This window comes from Sminthopsis crassicaudata, chromosome 4, assembly GCF_048593235.1.
Source record: "Sminthopsis crassicaudata isolate SCR6 chromosome 4, ASM4859323v1, whole genome shotgun sequence".
Classification (NCBI taxonomy): domain Eukaryota; kingdom Metazoa; phylum Chordata; class Mammalia; order Dasyuromorphia; family Dasyuridae; genus Sminthopsis; species Sminthopsis crassicaudata.
In genome coordinates, this window is record NC_133620.1 from 233,992,378 (window position 1) to 234,004,391 (window position 12,014).

General features: G+C 36.3%; 1 long non-coding RNA gene and 1 pseudogene across 1 annotated transcript in view; one reads left to right on the forward strand and one right to left on the reverse strand.

Annotated features, from left to right (window-relative positions):
• The window catches only part of LOC141541243 (uncharacterized), a 159,359-nt gene that overhangs the window by 20,766 nt on the left and 126,579 nt on the right, over positions 1-12,014 (forward strand). The window lies entirely within an intron of this gene.
• LOC141566218 (leucine-rich repeat-containing protein 14 pseudogene) lies at positions 3,186-5,626 on the reverse strand (annotated as a pseudogene).

Below are 12,014 nucleotides of genomic sequence, written 5' to 3' on the forward strand. Positions count from 1 at the left end.
TTCTAAGCTTTGGCACACTTTCCCCTGAATTCTTTATATAATTGTGGGATAGTATTCTCCTGGTTTGGGGGGGATGTTAATATGATCTATTTTTATCATACTACTTTGGTAAATAGTAATAGTTAATTGTCTAGCTGAATAATTGATATTAATTGATAGTGATAGAATTATTGAGGTCTTAGAGAAACAGCTCTTCAATTCTTTAGGATTGTCCCTAGAACTCTGAAAGGAGCAGTTAGGTATATTCTGGGTACTTTACTTGCCAGTGACAATGGTGGTCAGGATAGTGATTCCTGTGCCTGTGCTGCGCTAGAAACATCTGTACTCTGTTTCTCTATGGCAAGTGCTATTGTTCAGCAGTATTTCCTAGTCTTACATAGCTTAAAGTTCCACCTGCTCCATAGCCTAGGTTCTTTTTTCCTTTGAAATTCTGTTTTAAAGGGCCTGTTCCCTCCCTTGTATTGTGTATAGTCTTGGTTATGATCTAACATAGTGTATAGTTTTGTATTTCTGTTAAAAATCAGCAGGAATCCTAGAAACCTTTTTTTTTTTAATTTTTAATTTCTGCTCTGAGGAACATACTGATTTTGATCATTGACATAAATACATACATACAAAAGAATTTATTGCTTTGAACATTGTTTTCATCCCCAAAAGAAACCAGTGTCATTCATTTGATTTCTTATAAACCAGTTCTTCTAGCATTAAGCTGGAAGGGATTCATGAACATAATTTAAAAATTAACCTTTAAAAACTATTGACTAAAGATAAATTTAGTACCTATTGGCTATTGTGTTTTATGGATTCGGTTATAGGTTTTTAACTTTAAAGCAAACCAAGCTCATTTAAGTAAATTCCCCTCTTCCTCTCTCCCCCACCCCATATTTACATTGCTAGTTTTAATGTAAAAATCTAAGTATGGATTTCTGAGTAAGAAAGATACATCCTTCCCTAATAGATGCTCTGGATTTTGCTAAAAACTCTGTTTTATTGATGTGAATATTGTTGAATACAGTTTTACTACAAGCCTACATTGACACACGAAAAGCAGAAAAGTGAAGTAATGAAGAAAAGAACCAAGCATTTATTAACCACCTACCATGTGCCACAAATATTATCTGCTTTTGTCCTCACAGTAAATGTATGAAGTAGTTACTATAATTAATCCCATTTTAGTTGAGGAAACTGAAGCAAACAGAAGTTAAATGACTTCCTTCAGTTCATATAGCTAATAAGTGACTGAGATTGGATTTGAGGTTTTGATAACTCCAGAGATTTGGCTTCTAATGCCTACTCTACCCCAAACTAGTTGTGTGATTTTGGTTAAAGCATTTCCTTTCTTAGAACCTTTCCTCTTCTGTAAAATGGAGAATGATGATGATGCCCAATCAATCTAACTCATGACATAAAGAATATAAGTTTAAAATATTAAAATACTTCAAAAATCATAAATTGCTATAAAAATGTAAGCACAGTTGTTATATCAGAACTGGACAAAATGTCATTAACTGCTAAGTAGAGATTTGTGAACTTCAAAAAAAATAGCTTTTTAAAAAATATTTCAATATAATTAATTTCTTTTGCAATCTTATACGTTTTGTTTTCTGCTTTTAAAAATGTTCTGTGGCCAGGTTCATAGAATTCACCACACTGTCAAAGGGGTCCATGATAGAGAATAGGTCAGGAACTATTGTTGACTAGAAAATGAAAAATGTTAAACTTCAAAATATTGTATTTAGCTATTTTAAGGACTTTCCTGCTATAGTCAATATCTCCCATACAACTTTCCTAGTTAGTTGATTGAAGGAATTTTCTCAACTGGAAGTGATTATCAGATTTTTTTTTTTTTTTTTTTTGTCCGCATACACACAAAGTTGGAAAGCTGAAGTTGTCTAATGGGTTCTGTGACTTCCTTCTCCTATAGTTTCCTGGCCACCAAGCTTTGGTAGACAACATAAAGTCCACTTTGTTGTTAGTGTTATTTGGGAGCAATTTAGAGTCAGTACTTGTATAGTTTCATCACTTCTAGATTCTCAAAGACTTTACTTTTGATCACAGATTCACAGAATTTCATATCTAAAAGAGATTTCAGCATGACTCAGCGGCCATTATAAGAGCTTCTAGTAGTTATCATTGATCTTGGCTAATATATCCATGCCCATTTTAAGAAAAACTTAGAACTTCAGAAGTTAATTTGGGCCTAGCCATTCAGTCATTCAGATGGAATAAAACATTTATAGAATGTTTTAAATAGAAATAAGTAGGCAATGAAAATAATTGTTTTCACTTTTCTTAATGCAAGCAGGGTTATTCTATTAACTCTTTTAATTATACACCCCAGCTTTTCCCCCCAAAAGAAATAAGCTCTCCTAAAAGTCAGCTATTAGACAAAATGTAGACAACATTTTGCTACAGGGAAAGTAGCATGTAGAAATTTCAGAATATGATTGTTGACCTTTAAAGAGTACATTCCCCCACCTATCCTCCTGGCTATTTACAACACTATTTATCAGACATTAAGAAAAATGGTTTGTACCCTGTAGGTTCATACTCTGTAGGTTCACCTTATTCTTACTTGGTTATATTCTCTCAATATATCATAAATATACACAGCTTCATTTTCTGAAAGTGTTCTCAACATCATTTGTTAACTGATGATCAGAAGTTAGAACACATTGACTGGCCTATTATCACTCCCCAAAAATATGCATTGCAAGAAAAACTTAGTTTTGTTCTTCTTTCAACAATATGCCAAAGAATAAAATTATAGATTAATTATTGGAACTTTTTTCAGTGCATTTCATTTTAAGAAAGTCCTTCATAGAAGACCCTGATTTCTATCTATTTCATAAAATAGATACTTTTAAAGATAATTTTTGTTGTCTTGCACTAAATTTTAAATAGTCATTTAAAAATACTATTTGTTATGTATAAATTTGACAAATCAGAGGAAGGAATGCTAATATCTTTACACTTTATAGTATCTTTTTTGAAATCTCAGATACAATTATTCTTTCTCAAAACTACTTTGTATTACTCATCATTACTAATGAGCTCTGTGATATGCTTCTCCAGCAGATTCCAGGCCATCAATCTTTGGTAGTCAATATAAAGTCCACTGCCTTGTTAGTGTTGACATTATTTGCCATTTTGTATTAAATATACAAAATGCATCAAAACTGTAATTTGAGACAACACAATTTATTGAAACTTACATTTCAATACCACTTTGTATTAAATATACAAAATACATCAAAATTGTAATTTGAGACAACACAATTTAATTGAACTTACATTTCAATACCACTTTGTATTAAATATATAAAATGCATCAAAATTGTAATTTGAGACAACACAATTTAATGAAACTTACATTTCAACTGTTGACATTTTGATATCACTACTTGATATGCACCTTGTTTTTCCCTTCCCACTATTGGTTACAACAATTTAAATCAGTTTAAATCAGACATAAAAACAAAAAAGGAAAAAATTAAACTATTCCACATCAACTAACTAGTCTTCTTATATAAAGTTTTATGTAGTAGAAAATACCATTCTATACCATACAATGAAATAGCACATACACTTTAATAAGCAACTGTCAATCTGTCCCTTTTTTTTATTTATTTTAAAAAATTTTTATGTTGGTATTCCCTTTATTCTTCTTGCTTTGATCATCTGTGACAGGTGATGGGGTGGACTGATGGAGAACACTTAGGGAGGGACCAAAAAATTCAGGTTTTAAAAAACGACTCATGGGTTCTGGAATTACAAATAAATACCCCCCAGGAAAAGGGCCCCCCTACCATAGAAAGTTGAACTTCAGGCCTTAGAAAAACAACTCTGTGACGTCCATCATGGACAGGGGCAGAGAAAAAATCTATAACCCTCAACACACAACCCATCTACACACAATCCATCTACACACAACCCATCTAGGAACACATACTAAGTAGAAAGCCCATTCTGGTTCTGCCAAAATTCAGAGCAAGAGACACTCACCACATTGGGATGATCTTGCATCAATAGCAAAGCAGAAGAATATTGACTCTCTCTCCCTGTACTCCTCCCCCCTCCACAATATATGTAATGTTCTACAGGCTGAAGTAGTCAAAGCTATTGTGGCCGTAGATGTCCATGGTCCACAGCATGTCACGGAGCTCTATGGCCTGTATCACTTGCTGCAGCTCAGCCTGCACTCTGGCAAGCTTCTCTTCATCCACAGAACCCTCCAGGAGACTGGCTGAAGACGGTGGCCAGGGCAGGTTATTATAGCAATCCACAGGGACTGGGTGTACCACCAGCTGAAGCTCAGGCAAGGCCTTTAAGTGCGGCAGCAAGATTTTCAGTCCAGCACTAGCAATAGGGTTGCCATAGAGACCAAGATAGCGGAGATGGATACAGGCGCATAGGGTGGGCAAGGTAGTAGCGAGATGGACATCCATGAGCTGGCACTCTGTAATATCCAGACAAAGCAGGGAATCTGAGGCTTCCTTCAGCAGCTTCTGAAAGGGGCGCAGGAGGTCACCAGACAGTTTATTGCCACTGAGATCCAGCTTCTTGAGATGGGTAGCATGGGGGCTCTGAGCCAAGTAACTCAAGTCCCCAGAAAGAAGGGCACAGAAGGGAAGTTCCAGGCTTTCCAGAGGGCCCTGGACGGCGCCCAGGAGCTGATGAAGGCGGCCTGAGAGGCGGGAGGAACCCATGTTGAGTTCCTTGAGGCATTTCAGCTGTCCAACCGCAGAAACAAAGCGTTGGAAGCTGCTCTCGGCTTCACTGGTGAGCCGCCGCACATCCACGTTACTGTATTGGAGCTTCAGGCTCAACAGGTGAGAGAACTTGGTCATATGGGGCACGACCATACACAGACCTGAGAGTCCCAAGTTGTTGAAGCGTAAGTCTATCTGGCGCAGGTACGTTGGATCCAGCAGCTCCAAAAGAGATATGGTGCTAGGACCCGACAGCTCCTCAGCCCAGAGGTCCCTGCAGCGCAGGCGAAGGGGGCCGCAGATGCTGGTCAGGAGAGCCTCCTTCAGGACATTGTAGGAAGTTCGGTTCACCAGCAGGTCAGTGTGCACTTCCACAGGACTAGGCATAAGGTTGTGACGCTCCAGCTTGCGGCGCTTCGCTAAGCGCTGAGCTGCCTTGGCCTGAGTCTGGGCACTGAGGCAAGTCCTGGCCACCACCACCGAGCGAGCCCACATACTCATGGTGGTAGGGTCTTGCCCGCAGCTGGCATCCAGGAAACCGGTGATATCCAGCACTCGGAGATGAGGCTTCCTGCGCGGCGAGGCAAGCAGCGCCAGGATCACGGCTTGCACGCTCTCCTTGCTGGGCTTCTCGGGCCAGCCCATCTGATTGGGCTGGGGGAGCAGCTGCCGGAAGCTGAGACACGGGAAGGGCCACGTCTGCACTAGCGCTTGCAGCACCGCGGTTCTGCCGTTCATGAAGGCGGCCCGGAATAAGGCCGGGTACAGTTCCCGAGGCAGGGTGGCCAGAGCCCGGCACGCCGATGCCTGGTGCTGGGTCACCTGCAAAGCACACAAGGCCAGTAGCGACTTCATTTCTGCGGAATCAATCTGGCACCTCTGCGCAACCAATCTGGCACCTCAGCGGAACCAAGCTGGCGGTTCTGCGCATGCGCAGCACTGCGGAAGGGAGTCTCTGACGCTTCTTTAAATGGGAGAATATTAAAATTTAAAATTTAAGTTGATTATCGTTACAGTTATAACATTAATTACCACAATAAAATTTAGAAACAAAATTTGATGAAATAATGCGTTATTTCGTGAATTAGTAAGAATTTAGGTTAAAGTACTGAGAATTGGTAGGTAATTAATGAAGGATACTGGAAATGCTAAACGGTAGATACAGGCCTTCAAAAGTGGTAACTACCCAGATAATGATAATGCCAGCGGCACAATTATTTAAATAACAGCGTTCCAAATCTACACTAAAAATATTTTCTCCTCATAAATACGAAATATATATGAGATTTTGTAAGAAAATCCTTAAATTCATCAATGATTTTTTGGTCTTTAATTCAGATCAGAATAACAGAATATTATTGTCACTGTGGTGTATGCTTCTAGGTTTTGATTGCACCTAACTAAAATCATAGCATTGGTAATCACCCTGCATTTTTGTTATTAAGCACTATCTTGTAACAATGTATAATGTTCTTATTCAGAAGTCATTGTTGTACATATCAAATGTACATTTGTATCATTAAATTTATCATTCATGACATTGTGTTCAGCCAACAATATGTGCTTTGAAATTGACTTGTTAACAATGAAATGTATGCATACTCAATTGATATGGAAATGTGGAGCAAGTGGAAATACTGCTCTGGAACTTGTTGAGTGAATTAGGAATATTTTCTAGGACTCTACTATCCAGGGATTCTGTTGTGTTTGTTGTTGTTCACTTGTTTGAATTGTGTGTGACTCTTCTTGACCTTATTTGGGGTTTTCTTGGCAAATATAATAGTTGGCCGTTTCCTTCTATAGCTCATTTTACAGATGAGAAAACTGAGGCAAACAGGGACTTTCCCAAAACAACTAGTAAGTATCTGAGGCCAAATTTGGTCACAGGAAAATGAATGTTCCTGATCTGGCCTGGAACTCTTATCCGCTGCACCACTTAGCTTTTCCTTCTAATCCATATTTTAGGTATATTTAGATATTTCCATATTTCATATAAATAGGTAACACTTGCTTGTTTATATAGATCATTCACAAATATTTTACTTTATTCTTATTTCATTTTTATCTTAATTTTTTTTTTTAAATTTTGTGCCAGTGATGAGTTGGATCCTTCAAAATGCAGGCATTTTTGAGGCTTGGGTCCAGGGCAAAGCAACTTGCCCAAGTGAAAGGGCACTTTTGCCAACCTCCTCTAGTTTTCTCCCAAGATTTTCTGCTTATCATCCTCATTTTATCTCCCTAATCTTCAGTGTTCCCTACTAGCTGGCTCCCTCCCTTTTGCTTTCAAACATGGGCATATATCTTTTTTTGTTTGTTTGTTTTCAAGTTTTTGGTTTTTTATGGTATTTCATTTTTTTAAATACATATAAAGATAGTTTTCAACATTCACCTTCATAAAACCTTGTATTCCAAATCTTTCTTCCTCTCCTCCCCCATCCCCCTTCCCCCAAACAGCAAACAATTTGATATAGGTTAAATATGTGAGATTATTCTAAACATATATCATGATCACATATCTTTTCCCACCCTTAAAAAGCTCTCACTTGATTTTTACCATCCCTACTAGCTATTAGAACGTTTTAGCATTATCAATAGAATGGTTCCTTAGTCATAAAGGGGGGGGGGGGGGGGATATCCAATAAGAATATAACATTGATTTGGCTTTGCAAGGCTTTCCTGACTCTGTTTGCCATGTTAGTGTGCTAATTAGATTCCTAAGGAAGGAACCTTCTTTGTCTTTTCATGACCTGGCTTTTATATCTATGTCACCAGGAAGCTGCATTAAAGAAAAGAGCTTGTTAGTCCCTGGAGCCAATTAAATTTCAAGAATGTTCCATTTTTTAAAGGAAAAAAACAACCACCTAATCCTGACTTCCAAAGAATTTTGTTTATTGTTCAGACTATACCTACCTCTCCAATAGATAGTGAGCTTCTTGAGAGCGTTGATTATTTTTTTGTCTCTCCATGGACCTTGGTTCAGTACCTGTCATAGAACAGTTAATTAATATTTATTGATTGACTTCCCATAAACCTTACAACAATCATTTCCCATCTTTTGTTATCTTTTACAATTTGCTGGGTGTGAAGTGAAATTCCAGAGTTATTTCTATTTGAATTTCTCTTTTTTATTAGTGAGGAGCTCATTTCTTTTAAAAGATAATTAATTTAAACAACCGTGGTAACTTTTTCTTTTATGATGAAAGCTAAAGATGCATTTCTCTCTACTACATTTTTTTTTCTTCAAAGCCCAGAGTGAATGAATTGCATTTGATTAACACAGCCTCATTAGTAATGTTTTGAGAAGCATAACCATAGATGAAAAATTATAAGACAGGGGTGACAGATTGTCCTTTAGCTGTCCTGCCATACTCATCCATCTATGGTTAATCATAGCTCAGTTCCTGAGTAATTTATAATAAGCATGTAGAATAACCCCTAAAGATAAAAAATCTTATATGAAAACAAAAAAGAATTTTTATGTACTCAGTTATTATTGTCTGTAAAGTACCATTTTTGGAAGATTGTCAAACAATTAACATTGTTAAAATCTATACAGAAACCCCAAGAGAGGTACAACCAAAAGAATAATTGGTGGTGGTGGAGGAACAGGGAGGGTGAGCAACAGAAGAGAACTTAAGTGACTTAGAGAAGATTGATTAATATGCTTCATTGCCATTAAAATTCTAAGACTTTCATGTGATTATAGAAATCTTTGAACATCTGTCTTTCCTTGTTTTACTAAAACACTTAGGAGATGTTAAGCTACCAACTGTGGGACTAGGTATTCAGTTGCAAAGAGATTATTTCTTGTCTCTTCCTTCAAAAAAAGGAAGATGCAGGCTTTTTTCATAGAATCTTCCCTATGCTGCAACTCCTTCATCACACCTTATTATTGTGGAAATAAATTCATAGGATTCACAGGATCATAGATTTAGAAGCTATCAATTTCAAACTCCTACATTGAAATGAAGGATTAAGGGCATCCTTTGTTTTATAGATGAGAAAACTCAGGAGGCTCAGGAACGCTTCTAACTCAGTGAATCTTTTTATCAAATATAATTTTCCATTCCAGAACAGGGAGGTCACAATAGGAAGGCTTGTGAGTGATTAAATAAGAAAATGGTCAGACTGTCATAAAAAATAGCAGATACACTGGTTGATTTGACTGATTCAGTCAAATGGGGTCAATTTGGGATAGGAAATAGGTTTTTTTGGGGGGAGGGGTAATTGTTTTGATAATACTTTTCACTTTTCATCTGGTAATCCTGATATCATACAGACTTTATAAGTCTTGCTTATTTCTGGGTAACCCACAATTTCTTTCTCAGCAAGACAAGTGATGTCATATGTTCTGTATATTTTTTTTCTAAGACTCTGACCAAAGGATCTCATTAACTGGCACAACATCTGCATTTCTCTCATCAGCCATATGTTATAATTCAGATTCTTTCCCTCTTTCCCACCATTTACAACTCAACTGAAAAGCCTCCAATTAGGCACAAGAAGCCAACAGGTGCACATCATGCTACCATTGTCAAAAAATGTAGTTGTCCATTTTTGTTTATATTTGCTTTCCTTTCTAGCTTCCATGTTTAGTGCATTCCTACATAATCAACATATAATACATTCTTTAGTATTCAAGTTCTTATTCTTTCATCCTAGATAAGACAATCAAATTATTAGGATTGTGAGAATTTTGGAGTTGACCTAAGCAATGTTAGACACATAGTAGATTTTTTTTTTAATAGTGTCATTGTGAAATACACCATATATTGACTGTGTAATTTTCCAAGTTTTGGTGTCTAGTATAGGTTGCTATATACTTCTTTCCTATAATCATAAAAATTTCCCACAATGGGTCCATTTTATGGGAATTTTCTTGTAGACTTTTTATATGACATGGTCACTAATGGAGCATAAGGACTTTACATCTATTATTAATTTTTTCTGCAAGAAGGTTTGGGCTACCTCCTTTTCTGATCATATATGTCCATCATTTTTTTTCTCTTTTTGAAGTTTGAATCTCCCTATTTTAACCAAACTGGAAGTTCAAGGGCTATTTATAGACCTGACCCTATACTGACTGGCAAAGGAGTTTTTGTTTATTCCAGTTTGCTGCTTCTTAGACAATCTAGTAGCTCCCCATACATTATCACATTTATATTGGGCTTAGCATGAACACCCAATCAGCTTAATCTACTTCACCTCAGAACTCCTGAGCTCAAGCAATTCAATAACCATAGCCTTCCCAGCAGTAAGATTTAGAGATATGTACCACTGTGCCTTGCTGCCTTCTTATACTTATGAAACAGATTTTTATGAATTCATCTTAGATTTTACTCACTGTTCTAGCTTGCCAGGACATTTTTATATAGGCTCTGTCATTTAGTACTATAACATCTTTGAGAGATTTTTATTCTTTATTAGCAAGAAAAGAGAAGTTTTGACCCCAGCTTGCAACAGCACAAAAGACCAATGAAGGTGAATAATATAAGTATTTAGTTAGCAATCAATTAACAAGATTGATTAATTATCAACTATATGACAGTTACTGTGATGAACACTGGCAATACAAAGACAAAATAGGCAGTCTCTCCCCTGAAAGAGCTAATTTGTATATTATGACAAGCTAGCAATGATAGAGGGAAGCCATTTTCACTTTCATTTCTTCTGTAACCCCTGTCATTTCTATTCCCTCCCCCCTTTTTCAGGGTGACTATCTTCTACTTCTCAGCCAGATATGTCTACTACCATCTTCTGTACTTGTGAAGCAATAATAATATTAGGAAGTTTGAATTTGTAGTCCTAGAGGATCAATAATCAAATCTCAGCTCTGACTTGTTTAGTTATATAACTTTAGTCAAATAACTTCTATTTTTCTAAGTCTTGCTTCTTTTATCAATAAAATGAAGAAATTGAATTATATGACTAGTAATGTCTGTTCTAGTTCTAAGTTTCTGGTCCTCAGATTGTAACACAAGGTATCATTATAAAAATAGAAACTATTATTTATAAGAGTGCTTTAAGTTTCATACTTTTCAAATATCTCATTTTGATATGTGTTGGGCAATAGTAAGTGCTAGTATTATCTCTTTTGATCCTCACAACAACTCTGGGAGCTAAGTGCTATTATTATTCCTGTTTTACAGATGAGCAAACTAATGTGGATTAAAATTAAGTGATTTAGTTAGGGCCCCACAGATAAGTGTCTAAGGCTGGTTTTGAATCCAGGTCTTTTTGACTCCAAGTCCAGCCCTCTATACAATGTACCACCTAGGGGCACAAAGATTAATCATCTGAGTGCATTTTTTCAATGCATGAAAACAACACTTTAACCTCAAATATTTAGTTCTTGAGCCTAGTAAGATGTTGCAGTATCTCTAATCCTGGAACCAGGAGGAGTCCAAATCTAGTCTGAGATACTTATTAGTTGTCACTTCATTATGTTTGTTTCAGTTATTCATGGGTAAAATGAGCTGGAGAAGAAAATGGCAAACCACTCCAGTATTTTTGTCAAGAAAACCCCAAATGGGGTCAGGAAGAGTTGGACGCAACTGAAATAGGTACAATAACAATTTAGTTCTGACATCCAAGATTCCTCCTCAATTAATTTCCTGACAAGGCAAGCAATCAAGACTTTAGTTTTATTGAGATTAAAGGCAATGATTTTTGAGAAATACCTGATTTAAGCCACACCTCAAACATTCTGTTGACATTCATTTCATTATAGATAACTTTTTAGTTTTAAGACGATCAAATTTAAGAATCTTTTTTATTTTTGGTAGGGAGAAGGAGATTTGTGATTTCATCTCTATAATGGATTTCCAGTAAAGAAATTTCCCCTACCAATGCAGACTATTATTACTTGTTACCTATTTTGTACAGCTCTAGAGCTCAGAGATGGAGTGGATAGTTTTAAGAAGTTAAGTTACTAGCTCAAGCTCAGAGAATCAGTATAAACTCAAACCCAGGTTTCTATAACTCTAAGGTCATCTCTCTACCCTCTATATCATAGTTTTCTTTCTTTTTCTTCTATCTTATCTTTAAAAAAATTTATTTTAAACTTAAAATGTAAAGTAAGAAAAGAAAAAAAAAAAACTTTGCCATGCACAAAGCAGGACACAAGAGAGGATTCAAAATATAAAGCAATGTTTCCATGTCAAAAATGTCTATATAATACTATACTTTGTGTTTAGAGCTATTTTTTTTTTGCTTTCTTATAGTTTTTCTTTTGTTCTCTGCTGTGTACTTTTTATTTATTTTTTCTTTCTTCCTGCTCCCTCTCACCCCAAGAAGATTTCA